Genomic DNA, 17157 nt, shown 5'->3' with positions numbered 1-17157 from the left:
TGGGAGAAGGAGCAAAGAGCTGGCAGCAGGATGAGGACTGGGCTCTGGTGTTTCACGTCAGTGGGCAACTCACAGACGGGGTCCTGCCTGCTAAAGGCTGGTTTGGCTCCTGAGGGGACTTGCCTGAGATGGTGGATCAGGTGAATCTTTTACAAAAACTGCAGTGGGGTGTGATGGGTCACAATACAGTCAGTGTCACCTTGGAGGAAGGCTGGAATACAAATGTGTTTGACAAGAAAATGTTAATCTCCATTTAGCAAGGACCGATAAAAACACTGCACTTGGCACCTGCCACAAAACCCTCACCTTATTTTAACTATCAATTCATTAACAAATACTCTTGTAGAGTTTCCAACGCTACACCACACCTGCCCCAGCCTGCCTGTAAAAACTGCATGGTGCATTTACACTGCTGTACCAACTGCAAAATGGTCAAAGGGATTAAACAGCAGCACTGTAACAACAGATAACCAACATTACCATTATGTAAGTATTTTCAGAGCTTTGCACCTCATGGCTCGGTGCTGTATTACTGCTATCAGTGTGAATGACACGTCTGTCAGGAAGCAGGCACAAGGAATCTATTAGTGCCAATGGAGAGACAGCATGCTTTTGCGGTGCAACCGCTAATTTTCAATTACAATCGTGGATTAATAGCAATCAGCATACCCAGGTGGCGCCTGTGATTAGCTAATCTACAGAGGCATACATAATGACATCTGTTCCACTTCACACCTCATGCTAGCTTGCCCGGATTAACATACTGTAGGAAGTATGCAAAGTAGAAGGAGGGAGAAGAAGATGGAGGGACATCAGTACTTCCAGGAAAAAAAAAATTGTTTATCATGAAAAATGTCATAAATTGCAAGACACACAAGGTCACGCAATGATGTGTGTAACTTCACCGTTCCCCTATTTGAATGAGTATCAACAGTGGAGAGGGAAGAACAGAGAGAAGCAATTATAAACTAAATTTGCTCTGCTGAAATGGTCTGACATCATACAACATCATGGCCTGCTTTGGCCCAGTAAAACCCCTCCGGGGAAACGCCGGCTCATGTGCAGAAATCAAACTTTGGCACTTCAAAGACATTCTGCCACCTAATCAAGTCCACACAAACCCGTGGCGTTGATGATTAGTCTTTTTCAAACCATTTCCCTCCTAAGTGGACGGACAAAGTAAAACGCTCACAGCCAATCTTCTTAACAAGGAGGGAGGGAAAGCTGAGAGCAGGCGTTATTTCAGTGGAATAAATACATTTTCAATTAGCCAGCAGAGGCGGTGAAGGAAACGCCATTACACAACCGTCCAGTTTTCGTCCCACAGCCTGACTCGGACTGAGGCATCGCTCATTGTTGTGTTAACGGCTTTTACCTAATTGTCTCTGAACCCCAGGCCTGCTTTGACTTTGCTCTCCATCTTTAGATCAAACACACAGATAATGAAACCGTGCTGTACGTGGGCTGCCAGAGTGTAAAGCGGTGTAATTATCTCAGCATGAAATTTAGCAGACGTGCTGGAGACAACTGGAGCTCTGTGTAATGTATGGTTTGTGCCTCATTATCATTACATCCAAATGAGGTTACTGACCCCTTGACCTTTTCTATTCTAGAGAAGAGAGGCGTCAAACAGGAAGGAAGAAAAGTTGCAGATGATGAACTTTCTCATTCCTGAACTCAGCCAACCCAAAACTAAACCATATTTTTACACTTTTCTGTCCAAAGCAGCTAATAATTTGTTGACGCTGTACTCATGAGGTCACAAAATACACATCAGTAAACACGCCCCTGAGGCAGGTGCTCTCAAAAACCAACAGGATGTTTATAACTGACACCGTGTGCTGTGTGTAAAGCCTTTGGAATTACCTACATCACTGCACGAGTTCATATTTATTGGTCAGAACGAACTGGCCTTAATCGAAACAACAGATAAATACAACGTGAAACAAGGAAAACAAGGAAATAAGCAAGAAAATAACTGGATGGCAATAAATTGTCCAGCAACCTCGGAGCTCAGAAAAACCTGTTTGCCGGAGTAAAGCAACATTGTTACACTGGCCTGACGTTAGCTGAAACTTTGCCTGGACCTCAGAGGAAGAGTGTGTGAAAAAGCTGGTGAGGTTAGCAAAAGCACATCTCAAGACCTGGGCCTCCGCCAGTCAACGGTCAAGACAGGAAATTCAGCTTAAAGACTTAGTGGATTTTCATATTGTTGCTAAGATGGTTTTCTATTAACAGATGAGCAGAATATCATGTTCAGAGAGAAAAACACTGTGTAGATGCTAATGCAAGACATTGTCAGATTCACACACACAGAAGACTAAGATCTTTAAAGTCACACGCTGAAATAAAGCTGTCTCATTGTCACCCGGGATAGCAGTTTTCTTTTATTTTTCAGATGAGGAACCAGCAAAGAGAAAGGACCCTCAGACTGATAAAGCAGAAGCAGATAAAGGAGATAAAAAAAGCCTGCTTTAAAAGAAAAGCAGACACTGGTTGTAAACACTAAGAACTCAGGGAGCGACAGCATGGCACTCCTTTAAACGTCGTGTCCGAGGGGCAAGCCAAGTGATGAACCAGCCTGTGATGGATCACTGATATCTGTTCTCCCCTCCTGCCTCTGGCACAATCACACTGAACATGGTGTGAAAGGAACGTAAGCTCAGATTTATGATATTGGGACATTGTTATGAAAAATGATAACAACGGTTTCAAGGTTTTGGATGAATGAGACAGAGGAAGGAAGACAAAAAGCGAAAAACCGTAATTGAATTCTGCAAGGATAAATGTTTGAACGCCAGCCCTTATTGGATGCAGCTTGCTGTAGGGCCTTCTTGAACGAGATTAATAATGATGAATAACAGAAAACAGACCGATGTAGGGAGGCCAGAAGCATGAAAGATTTGCATCCTCTGTGTTATCACTGTGTGTCAAATCCAGCCTGTCAACGCTGTATATATTCAATCAAGACCCAACTGGCTTTTCACATGCATTTGGCTGCTTAGCATGCCATCCACCTTCATACTCCATATAAATATTAGATGCAGAGCACACAGAGCAAGAGGCTGACTATGCTGCAAAGCTGTCTGACGGAACACAGACAGAGTCAGACAATGGATAAGGAAGAGTCAAAATAAAAGCGTCAAAGCCATCTGGTGTAGTCTTCAGTCATTTGCCAGAAAAAGCCTTCGAGCAGCACAGAGCTGTGACGTCAGATTTGTGTCAGAGCGGTTTTGACGTGATGTGTTTTCATTACTCGGCTGCCTTCAGCCCTAAGACTTGCTTGGGGGAGAAAAAAGAGTAACGCAATCAGGAGAGAGAAGCATCAATCATCCTGACGCCTTCTGGGGATTTCAGTACGGGTGACTCTGCAGGTACACTTTGCAGGTTGTTTTGTCAAGAGGTGAAAGCAAGTGTCACACGTCTTCATTCTGTTGGGAACATTGAGAGCTGCTGCAGACATGATCACACAGGACAGCCTTTGACTTGGCTTTATATTTGATCATTTATTTAATTATTTAATTCATATTTTCTAATCTTCTTTCAACCTTCTTCTTTTTCGTCTTCTTTTTTGCATATATTTTCATATAATTTGTATATATAGTTTTTGTTTTTTTTTCCAAAAATGGGTAGAATTCATTTTCAGGTTGTGACCTTCAAGTCAAAGTGAGAAGTCACAGCGAGTCCTGTTATAGTGAGAGGAAAAGATTACAAAGTGGTGGAAAATAAAATATAATATAAAATATTGCATTAACAGATAGCAAAATGATAGTGGCATTTCCAACTTCCTGCTGAAAATTGATATAAGAATGCAGAGCATATGCACAGCCTGTAGGAGTGTGTCTACTGAGGCTGGTCCTCAGAGTTTGATCCCTCTTTCCATCCTTCCACTTTTCCTTCACCACAAAGACGGAGGCAACAAGACTTCTTCACAGCAGACATTTTCATTCGCCATAGTAACAAAAAATGACAGTGTGACATCGATCTAGCGGGCACAATACCCGGCCCCTGAAAACCGAAGCAGCTGAATGGAATTCAGCCATGATTAATTTTATTATTTACACCTTTTCCTGCTGTGACACAACAAAAAGCCTATTGATGCAGTTCAGCAGTGAACACGGAGGGCGCAGGAATAAGAAACTTTCCAAATGTGGGGAAAAGAATTTGCAGAGCACCTTGAGCTTGGCTCATTTACCCCACCTGCCCAACCACCGCAGAAAGAAGGTGTGGCTGTCAGCTTCAGAAAAAACCCCACACCCAGATCAAGGGGCTTTTTGCCACTTTCAGAACAGCACTTCTTTGGGAGTGTTCAAAAGCCTTTAGTGGATTACATTGACTCTTCATGCTGACAAAGTCATTCTGCAACCTGCTCATTTCAGTCATTAACAACAACTTGACACAGAAAACACAAGGACACTGTCACACAGCGCATATAAAATACAAAGTCCTGCCGTATATACATATGATTACCAAGGACTCAATATAATATATAACCATATGGCCTAATTTCCCTGGCCATGTATGGCAGAATGATTGATGCTGGAATGGCTACACTTAATACACAGTAGAGAGGCTGTAGTTGGTGCACTTGAGGCCAATCAAAAAGCCTGTCTGCATGCAGAGAGGCCAAGTTACCTTTTGACTGTCCTTGAAAGCGGGCACCGCGTTACCCCGCAGTGCCGTAATAGCTGGCTGGATGAGAGCAGCTGCAAAAGGCCTTAATTCACAGGCTATAAGGTATCATCATGTCTCTGGGGTTTGCAGTCTGTTGAACTCTGTATGTGATTGGTTGCGGGCAGGTTATAAAACAGGCAGAGATCACACCCTGCTACCAGTCTCCTGGGCAATGGGTCAAGGTGGTCCAGGGAAGAGATTGTCGTTAAATTTCCCTCTTAAGGCAAAAGAATGGCTTTCACAGGTCACCAATGCTCCAGATACAACACCTAACAGGACATTAGTCGATAGGGAAAAAAACATTTCCAGCACGATACTGCAGCTCAAAGAGGTGAACATGCTGAGTTAACCTACTTCACACAAGCATCCACTGGCTTTTAAGGGGCAAGGAGGCAGTGAGTGAAGAAAACAGACTAAGCCATGCAAAAAAGGAGCATGAAACCACTATTACTGATGAGATGCAGTTCATCTTTGGGTGCTTTGATCAAGGATTTAAGAGGAATGCAAGAAGTAATCAATTGTGCAAAGACAACACCTGTTTGGATTCAAACATGACTCCATTCTCACTGTGCAAGCACAAACAAGGCCTCGGCAGACGACAAGTACAAACATATGTTCTGCAGGTGATACTGCTCTTACCTGATATGGTCACAGTCGGTTTTGAATTGATGGAAGGAGGATCCACATGGAAAAAAAGAGGAAAAAGAACAGTCAATCATCAGTCACATTGGAGGCGTGTAAGACAGCTTCATATTGAACGCAATTTGAGACATGTGAGACTACTAATGATGTAAGATAAGAGGAAGCGGTTTTCCATTCCGTTTCCTTTTCCAAAACAGAGCAGCACCCAATCTTGTAAACCTCAATAAGGACATGAGATCCGTCATGTGTACATAAACCACGAAGAGAACTGAGTGGGCTGTCGCCCTAGCTCAGTCCACAATGACTTGGTAATCAAGGGGTGACTAGTTCCTGTCCAGCACTGACACATCGACAAAGAGGTGTACTGAGAGCTGGATTAGTTTCAGCGAGCTGTGGCGCAGTGACTTCTATACCTGACGCCCAGGTTTAATAATACTAAGAGCAGTGACAACACATCCACAAGATACCTGCATGTTCTTACAGTGTGCCTGGTACAGTTCAGAGCTGAAAGTTCTTTTGGAGGAGGTAATATTAACCTCCAGTATAAAATCCGTCTGTGTGCCACAAGCTGCATGCCCAACGAGAGGTCAGATAACTCAACTCATTTCCTCAGGACAAGTTTCAAAAACTCATCACAAGAAATCACCACAATGAAATGATATGAGTGCAGCTGGGGTGGGACAGCAGAGCAGAGAGGTAAGGACCTGCCATCATTTACAGTGGTTACATTGTTCTCAGTCCCCGGTGCTGTAAGAGACATGAGACCAGGGATCAGGAGTATTCACACAAAATCAGGGACAATACACACAAGTTACCACTTCTGACTTGGACGGCCCTCGTGTGGTGACCCCCGCCTGTATCACACGGGTCTTAATCCTAATATCCGTCACATTTCATTATGCTGTATGGTTTTCTTAGGTCCCACTAGTGAGACAGATATTAGATGCCAACTTTCTCAGAGCCCTATAGACTTCTCGGAGGGGGGACAGCTCAGAACAATCAGTCAGCCTGCAGACAGCCTCTCCTTGTCATTACTCAGTGTGACTGAGTCGGGAGGGAGTGAATTTTCTTCTAACCAGCAGGCTTTCTCCGCACACTCCTAGCGGGGCCCTTGGTCCCCCATCCATCTGCTGGCCGTCCCTCACACTCATTAATTCTGCCCATCCCCAGGTGGCTACTAGTTGGTGCTATGTGATTAAGCTCATATGAACCACCAGGAATAAATAGAAGCTTTCGTCCCTCAGAGGAGACTGTGGGGAGACAGTTACGAAAAAAATGCTGACAGATCTTTCTGATCACAAGGTGTGAGGTGCTGTTTGTCTCTGTGGGCTCCAAACCAATGATAAACTGTTTTGACTGCAATGAGACATGAGGTTTGGTAACAGAAGTGGCTGATGGCAACTGCTTAAAATATGATTAAACTCAAGAATATGCATGAAGGTGTTAATATGAATAGGTGTGCTCCCTCTCCAAACTAAAAAAAGGCTGAGATGCAAGTTTGAGATGCATCAGTCACACAGCCTCTTCAGATCACAAGAACATTTGGAGGCTAACGCTAATCTTAAGAGAAGTGGGTTCCCCTGGTGGAGGTGGATCTGTGTGTGACTCCAATCTCTTTCTACAAACACTCATCTCTATCTTAAGTTCTCATATACACTACATAGATAAGTATTGAGACACACCTCTTCAGGTGTTGAGCTCGGCCCCTGACCTCCAGTGAAGGGAAATCTTAATGCTTCAGCATACCAAGACATTTTGGACAATGCTATGCTTCCAACTTTGTGGCAACAGTTTGTTGAAGGCCCTTTTCTGTTCCAGCATGACTGTGCCCCAGTGCACAAAGCAAAGCTCCATAAAGACATGGTTGGATGAGTTTGGTGTGGAAGAACTTGACTGGCCCACACAGAGTCCTGACCTCAACCCCATCCAACACCTTTGTGATGAACTGGAATGCAGATTGTGAGCCAGGCCTTTTGGTCCAACATCAGTGTGTGACCTCACAAGTGCTCTACTGCATGAATGGACAAAAATTAATTCCAAAATATTGTGGAAAGCCTTCTCAGAATAGTAGAAGCTGTTATAGTTGCAAAGTTGTCTATGTCAGGTGATCCAATACTATATATACTTACTATACTTCTATATAGTATATGTATGTTTGGAATGGTCAAGTCCCTGACCTCTATGGGCCCTTTGGATCTAAAACCTGTGTTTAAAAAAAAAAAAAGACTAGAAAGACAAAGACAAAAACAGATCCAAAGAAATCAGAATGACTAAAGAGAAGTGATTAGAAATGATTACCACAAATCCCAAAGAGACGCCTATGAATAACAAAGAACTCAAACAACTACATTGTCATTTTGTGTCTTTTTTGGTCCGTCTCTGGAGCCGAGTGTTGTCCAAATGTTCCCCAAGTGCACAGTTGTCACTTGCAGTCCACAGCAGCAAGCTAAGCAAACAGTAACATCTATTAACACGAGTATGATCTGTCATTATAAACAATCTTGTAGCTAGTGATACTCGGACATTGACTGGCCAAAGTCTGTCATACCTTTCTTTTGCCACCCATGTTCCTCTGACCTATCCCACATTTCTCTATGAGAACTATTATTGCGTGGCTCTCCAACCTCTGTCCTCTTCTCTCCAGAGGCTGCTTTGCTCTGGGCTCTCTCAAAGACCTGTCAACCTTGATCTTTCCAGTGACTCAGCATATTGACAAGCTGTCTGCAGAGAGGCTGAGCTATATGAGCCGGGTGTCTCAGCCCAAAGGTGTCTGACTGTGCAGATACAACACTGACCAATTTGAAATAAATGTGATGGAAATGCTATCAAGGCTGGTCCATCTGTCCTGCAACCTATTGTGTTACATGGGTCTACACAGCTGAACAAAAGGGATGACGAGCAGGCTGTTTGATAGCTCTGCTCTACGTTGTTATTGCTGAGTTTAGAGGGAGGGTAGAGAGGAGAGATCACGTGTGTGTGTGTGTGTGTGTGTGTGTGTGTGTGTGTGTGTCTGTGCCTCACCAAGCATTTCTAAATTTCTCAATGATGTGACAAAACAAAACCAGGGTTAAAAGGATGGAGGGTACCCAACACAAACCCATAAGATCTCCTCCCACGGTCTTCAGTTAATTACATTTCATTGTTGTGGCTCACTTCAATGCTATCTCCTCACAGAAGAGGGAGTGTGCAGCAGCGCTCTGATAGCTATAAAAAACATCTTTCAAACTCAGAGGAACCTGTGATCAGAACGTCTGCTAGGAAAGATAATGAGAGGTGTGAATATCTTTGACTTTAACAACCTGTTCCTGAAACCCTGTGACACACAATACCACATGCCCAGCCCATCTTTCTTTCTTCTTTGCTCTCCACAGCAGTATTCAAGCCTCTGCACATTAGAACAGGCTGACCTCCTTCTCCTCCTCCCCCTCCGTACTCCTCCAAGACTTTTGATCATGCCTTTGGCCTTCATTTCATAGATCCAGTCCTCCTAATCACAGCCATCTGGGACTGTTTTGCCTCTGGACTATGTTGCTGCATTTATGAAGAGGTTTCATCCCAGATCAGAGTATAAAATCCCTATTAAGGCTTGGCAGGTAGATTGGAGTCAGCAGTTTTACTAAAAATGGATGAAAGGTCTAAAATAAAGTTTGTAAAGATTAGCTAAAACATTTTGCATCTAATGTTCCTAATACTTAAGCAGTACAAAATCTAGGACATAATAACATTATATAACTAGGAAATATTTAAGCTTCCGTATGCAACCAAGCTGTGAGTTTTGAGAGTGAAACATAATTTGCAGTCATCTCTGCAAGGTACTGTGAAGTCATACTACTGAAAACTCAGGAGAACAACAAGACATCCATCTGCTGATTCTGAGCTTAGGATCTGTTGTGGTTATGAGAGCTGAAGAGACCCATTTCAAATTCTGTAGCAGCTCGTGTGGAAGAAGATTTGCAGAATTACAGTGAAACGCCACAAAAATCTTTTCAGTATCAAATCACTTTCAGTAGGTAGCTTGTGCTACCAGTGATTATCTGTTTAGGGTTGTGAAAGCATTTGTTAAGCAACTGTGAGCAAGCAGAGCACTTACCCTTGGAACAGAATAAGCAAAGGTACAGACACCAGAGCACGGGATTGCTGCAGGACTGGTTTGAGAAGTTTCCGCCATAATGTAAACTTGTCACCTTTGTAATCCACCGCAAGTGACAAGTCCACCTGACAGCTGACTGACACTGTTCTCTTTGCAAGACTAGAGAATCTTCATTTAGCTTACAGAGATCAAAGTTTGAGTGATCACTTCTTATGCTTAAGGAAGTAAATCAGTGCTGGAAAAGAGAAAAAAAAGAAGAACTGCACAAAAGTTTAGAGACCAGGGGAATGCAGTAGGGGGCAGGCAGGCAGTGTACTGCCCAGCTGCGATGATGCCTACTGATCTCCTTGTAAGATCACTGAGTATTAGTAATACATACAATTTTATTTATTGTATACTAGATGAGCGTTAATGTCTTTGATGAACAAAATGAAATTGTGTCCTGATTTTCAACTTACTTCGACATACTATTCAAATGTATGTCATGGATGCCCATGACAGCACTGCTTTCCAGTTTCCAGAGTTGAGCCATTAGGTGCTTTCTTGTGGTACATGGATACACTGAAAAGTGGGCTACTGAAGGCATGTGTGAACAGCTACAAGCTATTGAGGAATTCTCCTGATGCAATGTATCATAGTACTGTCATGCTGTCTCAGGCCTTTTAATTGACAGCACTGGCCAGCAGCTCGCTGGACTTCCCAGCTGCAATCTGAGCTGCCACATTTCATTATTATACTTTTGCACAAATCCTTGACCTCTCTTACCAGGCTGTCCTCGTCAATAAAAACCCAAGCATGTGAGGTATGCGCTCCTGTGCCTCTCTCCAGTTTAACACGAGCGAGATACGCAAGGTACTGCAGTCAGCTTCTCCACATTCTGAAATTCTCCACATGTTCCAAATATTTAAGCTGGAAATGAATATCAGTCCCCGCATAACAAAAAAGGAATCAGATCAGAGTCTTCATTTTTGCACACACAGCTGCATTAGCGATATCTTGTATGTGGAAGCCATGGTTTTTTGGACTGTTCGTGTATCGAGACGAAGGATGAGTTCCCGCAAAGACCCTCATTCCCATGGAAGAAAAATGGCCATTGCCAGTGAAAGAGAACATACCTGAGCCTGCCTAAGTCAGTTCAAGACATGTCCCTGCAATAAATCATCCAGTGAGAGTTCATAATCACGTTTTACACCCCTTATAAGTGATTGCCTGTATGTTTTGAGGGGCTCTAGGAGTGTAGCATGTAGTGCTCAATGCTCAAGTATTCATGTGTTTGTGTGTGGGGGTTTTGTAAATGTGAGATGCAATTATACTACTTAGAAGCCAGGGGTCTAACAGCTCCATCACCTTCGTGTTGGGTTTTTGCTGCCCTCATATCACACCTTTACTTAACGACAGTATGCTGAATAGATGCTGATGAATTCTAGTCATCACCTCAAATCACATTGCACCTCATCTTCTGGGCTGATGGGACAAGACCAGGCTAATTTGGACTTCATTAGCCTTCTGTGGCTACTGACATAAGTCCGAATCTGCCCGAGAACAGCTTATGAAGAACTGCGAAAGAATTATTCCATTCAGTCACAGTATAAGATAGAACAACATCCCAGTTGCTAAGCTTCTTGTGACAAGCTCAAGAGAGTCTTTTGGGTATGCAGTACTTTTTGTAGTGCCAAACAAAAGGCACTGTCTTTGCAACACATCCTCCACAAACATCTCACAACACTCGTCATGTGGGTGAGACATTTGGTCCGACATTCCTGAACGCTTCCAACACCTGCCTGAAACCATCCGTCCCAGAGGAGGAGTGTTATTATTGTGAGTTATTGTATGCGCACTGTTTGCTGTTGTTGCAAATCAGTTATCTTCTGAAGCTGACAGCTCGTAAAGGGCCTCAGAATGCACATGAGAGACACTGACGAGGTTTCGGAGAAAAGGGCTGTGGGTGATGCCTTAGTAATGCAGTCATATTTCAGCCCTGTACAGCAGGGTGCAGCGGTAGTGAGCAGCATCCTGGGGGACCCCTACTGCTTCGCCTGAGCTGCCTTGTCTAATTATACTACAGGAAAAATAGCACAAATGACTTCATTTTAATGCAACAGGGACTGGTGGAAAATTTACTCTGGTTTATTAACTGAGAGGAGGGAAGAATCATTCATCCCCACACACAGAGGATGTTTTTCAATCCAAAGTACCCGACTGCGTCAGCCAGGTGCTGCATTGCAATGTTCAAATGCTGAATAAAGAAACAGGAGCACTGTTTTGAAGTCGATGCACGAGTGGAGAGGCCTTTGAGATGAGATGTTTCCACAGACAAAAGGTTTAAAGGCCATATACTGCATGTCAGGAGCTAAGTGGACCTCAGAGGTGGCCACAAGCTGAATCTCCAAGGGGGAGGCATGAAAGGACAAGGGAAAGAGGAGTAAAGAGAGAGAGAGGGAGACAGAGAGGCAAGGCGAGGGAAGGCTGAGAGATGTGGACAGAGAGCCAATAAGCACACAAGAAACAGAATAAGAGAGCACAGACAAACAAGAAAAAGACAGTGACTGTGACGTGGAGGCAGGAGCCCAATTCCCTCCAATTCAGTTCAAAGTTCCTCAAACTTTACTTACTGTAGGCACAGCGGAGCTTTAACCAAAATGCTAATGCTAGCATCATGGTCACAAAGACAATGCCAACATGCTGAGGTTTTGCATGCATAAAGCTCACCATGACCCATCGATGCCGCCTCCTGAGTGGGGCACAAATGTCTGCGCGAAATTTTACTGCAATGAATCCAGTAGTTGATGAAAAATCTGAAACATGAACGGCCCAGAAGCACCAGAGTAACAGTCAAGGATCACCAAATGTGGTTAGCATACACAATTTGGGAACAATGAATGTCAACAAAATTTTAGAGCAACCCTGGATCAAAGAGGTGGACTGACTGACCAAATAAAAACAAAATATACTGCTCTAGATGTGCGTAAGGCAGGTTACAGCAGCACCCTCAATAGGCCAATCACCCCGTTTAGCCAACCATTGACGACAACAGGGAGAGTGAGTGGGAGCTGGTTTGAGGTAAGTGCATTAGTTAACTAATGCAAGACTGACAGAAATCGGCTCCCTATTTATCAGTCCATTTGGTTAATTAAATAGAAGGCATTGTGAAAGAATTTGGGCTGGCTGTATTATCAACAGCTAGAACTAATTAGTGTCAAGACGCTATTTAATTACGGAAACCATTTTGGAATTATACACATCATTAGACTGCTTTCTCAGCCCTGTCAATAGCATATCAGGAGGTTGGGGTAGAGAGAAAGCAGATGAGCAGGGCATGAGAACCAGTGGACAAAGACGTAGTAAGAGAGAATGAGCTAAAGAAGGGGAAACATTTATTCACTGCAGTGCTGACAGGCAAACAAGCTTTCAAATTCCGTGTGCAATCGTTGCTTGTGTTGCGGTGCTGTGTGTGAGTTGCAGGAAATAACGTGTTCCCCTTGACGCCCAAAGCCAGTGATTGCAATAAAGCAATTTGGTAATGAGGTAATTGCAGTGATATAAGCCTGTCACTGTGTACAACTATGTTAGTGTTTTTATATACCATGATATTAAACGCGAAGCCTACAGAGCGCGGCGCGTATGTACAGAAATGTAGGCCTTGCATTCGTATGCACATGCAACAGCATCTTATACAACTCTCCCGTCAAGGCTGTGACAGGTCCGGCAGAAAAGTTCAGCAAGGGCGCCACGATTCGGCTGCTATCTGATATGCTGTCATTCAGCTCGCACTGTGGCTGCACTGAGAGCTCTCACCACCTCAATGATGTGCCTTTCTTCCTTTTACCCTTCTGTGTCCCCAGCTTTTTCATTCCACAGTTATCTTGTTCCTGTCCACTGCACTGAAAGAGGATTTTTTTTCCCAACCTTTTTTGCCCTTTTGTCTCGCCTGCTTCTCTTCCAAACATCAATCAAAGTCTTTATCTGCATTCAAAAAAAAAAAAAAAAAGAAAACTCATTACTTGTATCTCAAGATGTCATAACACTGCAGAATCACTGAACTTCTTCCCGCTTTCACACATGCTACACTGAAATTTTCCAGACATTAACCAGAGGAACTGTATCTATGAGCGCAAATGTCCCAAATTAAAAGGACTTGTAGCCTGCCAGTCCCCTAGGACCAAGTCTGCGTTGTGTGTGACTGAGCCCCCGTGTGAATTGAGCTTGTTGATGAAGTTCATGAGGTTGCACGGTGTTTGTATCTGCTTCATGCTCTCTTCTGCTAACCTGTCTATTGCTTTCCACTCTTTTGCTGGCATCATTACAGATGAGTTCTCCTCCTGCATGTCCGTCCCAGCCCCCCCCTGTTGAAACCAAACTGAATACCTTAGATGAGAACACGTCTGTTGTGTGCTCACTGTGTGAGAGGCCAGGAAGACCAGATCCAGACACTGGCCAGAATTCATATGTGAAAACAGCGTTTGTGAGTTGGTGCATTAGTCACATCAGTGGAGCAACTCCAAGTTCATCAAATGAGTAATCGCATCAGTACTACTGGTACTATGGTATTCGTACTCTGCTATTTAAAATGACTTCTGATGAATGAGGCCATATCATGAACGGTGAGAAAAAAATGCATTTTGCAGGATTACAGTAATATGACTAGGAGGGTCAAAAGTACATTTGCCTATAAAATTTTTAAGTGGGTTTTAATTCCTGGTCTGATAACTATCATTAGCTAACGAGTGACTACTGACCCATCATTATGCAAGGGAAGCGACTGCTCAGCCCAGCCAAAGAGCTGCTTTGCCTTTTTTTCCCCTCTTCTCCTAATTGAGGCCCCCCTGATGGTTTAAGCCTTAGGATTTTGCCCTGATATAGCAGCAAAGAACTAAAAATAATCACACATGAGGAATAACCCAAAGGCTCTGACGCCTTCTGCCCTGCACACACACACTGACCAGCGGTGTCCTCAAAGTCAGTCAGAGTAGTCAATGTCCTTGAGAGAGTGGCATGTTGGCTCACTTGGCAGCTCCTTTTCCCTCTCTCACTCTCTCTCTCTCTCTCTCTCTCACTCTCCCTCCCTCGCATCCTCCTCTTCGTTCTTTTGCTTTCCCCACAGCAGGCGGAGTAGATCGTTAATAACAAAATGCTGTTGGAGAGGGCAAAGCAGAGATTGGACATGGACGCCTCTTCTATGCCAGCTGATCCGCTTTATCTGGGTGCCAGCATAGGAATGGCGCTCGTCCCACAGTAGGGGGACTTTCTGATAAAATAAGAAATAGAATGAGGGATTTTTTTTATTATTTTTCTTTATCTTGCCTGGTTGAATTTTTTTTTTCTTTGGAGCTGCTTTATGAAATAGTTGCTCACTCAGAGATTAAGCAATGGTTTGCCTTGGAAGGAATTTGGGATATTCTAGACGCAGAGCTGCTGAGGGTGTTTGACTAAACATATAATCTAAAGCAAGGTTCAGAGGAGCAGCCACACCGCAGTGGTCTACAAAAATGTCATTCAAAATATCCCCCTCCTCAGCTCACATAACCACACGCACGTACACACTCACAAACACGCACATATACATAAACGCTGCCACCAGGACTCATCAGCTTATGAAATGTAGTGATGAAGTCCTGTCTTCTGGCTCACGCAGCTAGTTCAGCAAAGGCACTTCCTTTGGTCAGAACATCTAAATGCCTCACACGCCAGTCCTGATTTCAGATGATGATCAACATGCATTATGAACAAGCACGTTGGTTTGCAGCACTGTCGCTTCACAACAAGAAGGCTCTGGGTCGGAAACTGCCTTTCTGTGTGGGGTTTTCATGTTCTCCCTGTGGCTGCTTGAACAGCAAAACATTGGTGAGGGGTTAAGCAACTGGCAAGGGCAAGCAGCAAACAAATGCAAAAACATTCCCACACTTTCATTGATTAGTGGCACGAGGTGGTCTGGTTTATGTGCCTCACTGGATGAAATGTTACATCAGTCTCAGTCAGTGCTGAAAGTAAAACAGCCTTCAGTAAAAGCGCCACTGATGCACATTCGAAGGTTTCACCGAGAACATGCATTAACACTCAATCTCAGAGTAAAGCACGATCGATCAAGCTTTGTCTCGAATCAGTGCTTCCCAAAGCACTGTGTGAGTTGGGTCATGAAAAGGTTTACAAGCACACATGTAACAGCTGCATTTAACTGTTTCTGCATGCATCCGTAAAGCAGCGAAGCAAACAAGTAAGAACTGGTGTTTTGTGACAAGGCTTCAGTCTGAAACTCAACTCATGTAAAACTCATCACATTCAAAAACAGATTTCCCTTTAAGCACAGCACACGATGAAAAGTTATTTTATTAACAGTGAGATATTGAAAACTGGTGGCAAAGTTCATATTCTTGAATGTTTCATGCTCTTGTTTCTGCTGTTGGCCTCAATGAGAAAGCTGTGCTTCAGTGCGCGTTTGTCCTTGGGCACTGGGTGGAAATAAGAGAATAAAACAAAGGTGCCGCGCAGTCCAATCATCTGCACGACAAACCACACTCAATCAAACTTTATTTATTAATTCATTTGTTGATGTCTGACAAAAAATAGATGAGAAGCCTTGAAGAACGGAGGCTCTGACAGACAGAAGAGCAATAACTTTATACAAGGGCAGATGCTATTGTGGGCAAAAAAGGCAGCTTAGAAGAAGTGTCCTTTTTTCCCCAGTTGTTCTAACTGAAAGTAGACAGCTGTCAGAAAAAAAAGGAAGTTAATTTGTTTTATTTCAACATTCTGTTGTTGAAAAGATCCAATCTTCTGTTATTCTTCGTTTGTATTTCAATTTCAGTTCCATTACTAAAATATCACTAATGTTTAAGGAGGATTAGGAAAGGAGATGCCTTCTGCATGTTTAAAATCTGAGCTAACTGTGCTCATATTGCTGTGATAATATTAGATAAAGACTGTTTGCTCAACACCACCAAACTGAGCTCCTTGGAACAGGCCTGAGACTACAGATATTAGCGCAAATATGAAGGCTGGTTCTATTAACACGAAGGTTTTCCAGCTGCACTTATCCTGCAGAGAATCTTTTAGTCATTAGAATCTCAGTATTTGTCCATGACCCACAGGGATAGCATTTCTCAACCAAAATGTGGCTTGCCACTGCCATGTTAATTGCGGCTCTGACACATACTTTGAGGGGAAACTGCAGCGTATGCTGATTGTTGAGGTGAAGCGGGGCCTCAATCAGCCCTCGTACATCACTTCTTGGAGCCAGCGGGATGTTTGTTTTTACCCATTCAGAAAGAGGAGATCAGCTCAGCACGATTCATATTTAAAATCAAACCTTCACAAAAGAGAACAACGCCACCCACGCATTCCGGACTCTCGCTACATGACAGAATGAGATCCTTGCCTCTTCTCCACAGCACACCAACACCGCAGTGCTGTTGTTGTTTCTTGTTGCGTATGGCGTCGACAGCTTGCCCCACACAAACCTCTTGGGCAGCCTCATTTCGCCTCATCTGAATATTTATGAATGTTGTTAGGCGGCCACATTCCATTATCAGGGAGATTGCCTGGCATGGGGCTCCCAATCCTTTCACCCTGCTCACGTTTGTCTGGGAACGTTGCACTTCATCCATTTGCGGTCTGTATTTTGTCGTGCCTGGCTGACACCAGTGTAGCTGGTGTTATGAAGAAAAATGAAAGGCAAAAAACAGTATGGGTGAAGAGAGGTAAGTAAAGAAAACAAATCTGCGCAGGAAAAAGATGAATGATGTTTTCAAGGTTGC

The 17157-nt window shown here is 43.6% G+C and overlaps 1 protein-coding gene across 2 annotated transcripts in view; it reads right to left on the bottom strand.

The window, feature by feature from the left end:
• Positions 1 to 17157, bottom strand: part of magi3a (membrane associated guanylate kinase, WW and PDZ domain containing 3a) — a 96642-nt gene that overhangs the window by 48875 nt on the left and 30610 nt on the right. The window lies entirely within an intron of this gene.

Source organism: Scatophagus argus, chromosome 8 (assembly GCF_020382885.2).
Source record: "Scatophagus argus isolate fScaArg1 chromosome 8, fScaArg1.pri, whole genome shotgun sequence".
Classification (NCBI taxonomy): domain Eukaryota; kingdom Metazoa; phylum Chordata; class Actinopteri; family Scatophagidae; genus Scatophagus; species Scatophagus argus.
The sequence above is the reverse complement of the archived record's forward strand: the minus strand, read 5'-3'. Positions and strand labels throughout refer to the sequence as shown.